Source organism: Artibeus jamaicensis, unplaced genomic scaffold, assembly GCF_021234435.1.
Source record: "Artibeus jamaicensis isolate MK-2021 breed Jamaican fruit bat unplaced genomic scaffold, CSHL_Jam_final contig_466, whole genome shotgun sequence".
NCBI classification, from domain to species: domain Eukaryota; kingdom Metazoa; phylum Chordata; class Mammalia; order Chiroptera; family Phyllostomidae; genus Artibeus; species Artibeus jamaicensis.
Genome location: NW_026521844.1, coordinates 19,005,819 through 19,009,110, shown reverse-complemented (window position 1 = coordinate 19,009,110; position 3,292 = coordinate 19,005,819). Strand labels below are relative to the sequence as shown.

Sequence of the window (3,292 nt, the reverse complement as noted above, 5' to 3'; positions counted from 1 at the left end):
GCTAAGGAATTTCCCAAAGTCACCAAGTGGTTTTAGGGGATTTGATCCGGGTCATTTGATGCCAGGACTGTGTGGCCCTTGCACATTTCATCACTGCTGTGCCCCCCTGGGTGTGCGATGGGGTGCACTCCTCACCCCCACCCCGGGCCTAGACCAGAGACCAAGCCCAGCTACTGCTTGGGTGAAAATGGGACATCAGGTCCCTCCAGAGCTGGGTGCCTCTCTAACATCCTCTAGTTGACAAAATTATTTTAACCCACTTCTAAGTTTTTTTATTAAGTAAAAAGGATTAAGTAGTAAGTCAGTTATAAAACTTTTAAATGCTAGTGGAATTCATAAAAGGGTTCATCAAGAGGGATGAAGTTTTACTGACAGAAGCCGACTCTCTGAAGGCTCGACCCAGACTTCTGCGGGGGACACCCTCGACACACAGCCATTTTAATTTCCCTCCTATTTTAAAAATTGTTCATGCAGCACTTTTTGATGGAAGACAGATGGTCAGAGAGAAGAAAGGGAGTCAGGCCAAAAGAGAAACCTCTTACATCACACAAGGGCGGCCCTCCCTACTGCTCATGTTTAAGAGATGAGAAGCCAGCAATTCTAAAAGAGGCACAATGACATTCTGGGAACCTGGCCAAAGTAGGGATTATTACTGAATGTTTCTGACTTTTCTCAGAATATTCTGGAACTCAATGTCTTTATAATGCCAGAGAGATAGATTTTTCCCAATAGTAAGAGTGCCAGTGCATTAGCAAATATTGAGCTATACTTTAATTTTATTATAATGAATAGTTAAAAATGGGATCCCAAATAAAAACAAATGAGTTGCTACGTGATCATTGTCAGGAAACCACGAGAAAAGGTCTGCTGCCGCACGTCCGAGGGAGCCGGAGACACAGTGCCGCCCGGGGACCGCGCCTGCCACCGGGGGCTGGGCCTGCCCCGGGCGGCGGCAGGTGGCTCTGCTTGACACGCCTCCACCTGAAAACACAGTCGTGTCAGCGAAGAGCCAGTTCATGTATTTAAAGAGCTAAAGCCACCTAATTTTGTGTCCCCACGAAACAATGTTCCTAGGAAATTCACAGACAAATACAATTTTTGTAAGAAATTGGTTCTTAGAATCATGCCAGGGAGCTGAGCATTCAGAACTAAATATTAAGCCAAACACAATCCCAGAGAAGTGACTGTTTCTCCTGTCCAGGTGCTTCTCTCCTTGCTGGTACTCCATTTTCTCATGTCAGTGTAAGAATGTCTAAATCTGCAGAGGATGCTGTACATACGTGTGCACCCTCAGTTTTATTATAACAAAGCAACCTGTACACTTTTAACATTTAAAACTGAGCCTCGTCTTTGCTTTTGGTTATAACAGTTTTGTCTTGGATATAACAGTTATATCCAAGTTAACAAATAAATGGGAACAAAATTACAAATAGAGAAATGTCAGCTCCAATAAGATCCCATCGGGTGGCAGGGCTCAAGTCAACAATAGGAGGAAAGTGTATTTTAAAAGTGTCATCTTAAATTCTAAGGATGTTAGTTAAACATCACAGTTAAACATGCCAAAGGAGAAGCCATGCTGGCGGGGTACCCACATGACCACCCGAACATCTCAAACCCACCCTTTGCTGGCCTTCCATAACCGCTCCCCACTTTTTTAAAAGGGGTTTTCTTTTCTTAAAAACGAGAAAGTGGACAGATACCTGTTGGTAAATGCTAACTGTCCGTATTCACACAGAGACACTGTAATCTCTGAGCACAGCATATAGCAAAGGAAGAGAGGAGCTAAAATTCCGTGCACTCCATGGGTCCCAGCACCCTGCACCTTCTGGCAGGGCCAAGGGAGCAGAAGGTTTTTCTTTGTTCCCACAGAGCACGGTGCTGTTGATTCTGTAATGGGTTTTTGAGGTAGGAAAGAATGAATTTGGGACAGAAAGGGGTAGAGATTTTTTCCCTACTGTATTCTGCTCAAGGCCTATCCCCCCCAAATCAGATGAGAACCAATGGTGTAAAGGAGAGAAAAGAGGGCTCAAAAGCAGGGCAACTGGGCACTAGAGAGAAAAAGAGAGAGAGAGAGAGAGAGAGAGAGAGAGACTGCAACTTGCTCCCAGGGACTGGAGAAAATTGTTAAAAGGTTGGAATCTACCAATATTTGATTAGCTATCTTCTTCATCTTCCTCTCCCTCCTCCCCCTCTTCATCATCGTCAGCTTCTCCACCTTCATTCTCATCCCTCTTTTCATCAATATCTTCAAACTTTTTTCCTCCTTCTCCTCCTCCTGCTCCACCTCTTCCTCCTCCTTCCTCTTCATGATCATCATCCCCCTCCCCTTCTTCAGCATCCGTGTCAGGGACCAAGCAGTACTGTAACGGATTTGGCCAAGTGCCATCTTTGCTGACTTCTCCTAAGTCATCTGCACCTGCATCAGAGTGGTCAGTAAAGCAGGTGAAGGAGCTCTCTGGTTCCTCATGCTTTAGTTTGTGTTTGACTTGAACGTTTCACCGAAACCCTTCCAGATTTCCACTTGATTTCAGTGGACGCTGAAGATGGATCACCACTCTCATTCAGATGAAGTTCTTTGGGGAGAACTTTATTTTTAAAGTAAGAATTTTCATCAGAATAAAAGTCTATTCTGTAACCTGATTTACTCTCTTCAAAGTCTGTCGCTTCAACTCCTATCAAATCATGCAGCACCTCTTCATCCTCTTTCCCAAGCAGTGCAGACACTTGGGGTGGTTGACAAATGCTGTTACCCCCAAATCTGAGATTTTAGTCATCGATTCTGGCCTCATCTGAAAAAGTGGTTGGCAGACTTTGTTGTATTTCTATTCTGCTTTCAAAATTTCCACACTGGCTTGTTTATTAAGCCTGTCTACTCCATCATGTACTTCATCAACATGTTCCATTGCTTCTTATATCTTTTTCTCCCTTTGGTAAGTCCTGGCTTGGAGGCAGGAGGCCATCGTGGGTTCTTTATTTGAGGTGGGAGCAAAGACTGGCGTTTGGGGGCCATGCTGTGAGAAAAATCCGAGAATCAGACTTGAGGGAAGTTGCATGATGTGAAGGAGCTCTGAGAACACAACCTGTAGAGAATTTTTAAAAGAGTTTATTTGAGCCAAACCTGATGGAAGCTTCTGGGAAGCAAGATCTCCACGCTCTGGAGAATGACAGTTTTGGAGTTTCTCTTATGCATTGGAAATTACATGCTCTGTTAAGGTTGGTTATACTTATTTCAACACTGTGTAACCTAGATGCACAGAAACAATGGCCAAAGTCTGCTTAACTGCTTAAAAGT

General features: G+C 44.1%; 1 pseudogene; it reads right to left on the bottom strand.

The window, feature by feature from the left end:
• Positions 1-2,153: 2,153 nt before the first annotated feature.
• Positions 2,154-3,010, bottom strand: LOC119055231 (protein SET-like; annotated as a pseudogene).
• Between the last annotated feature and the right edge of the window lie 282 nt (positions 3,011-3,292).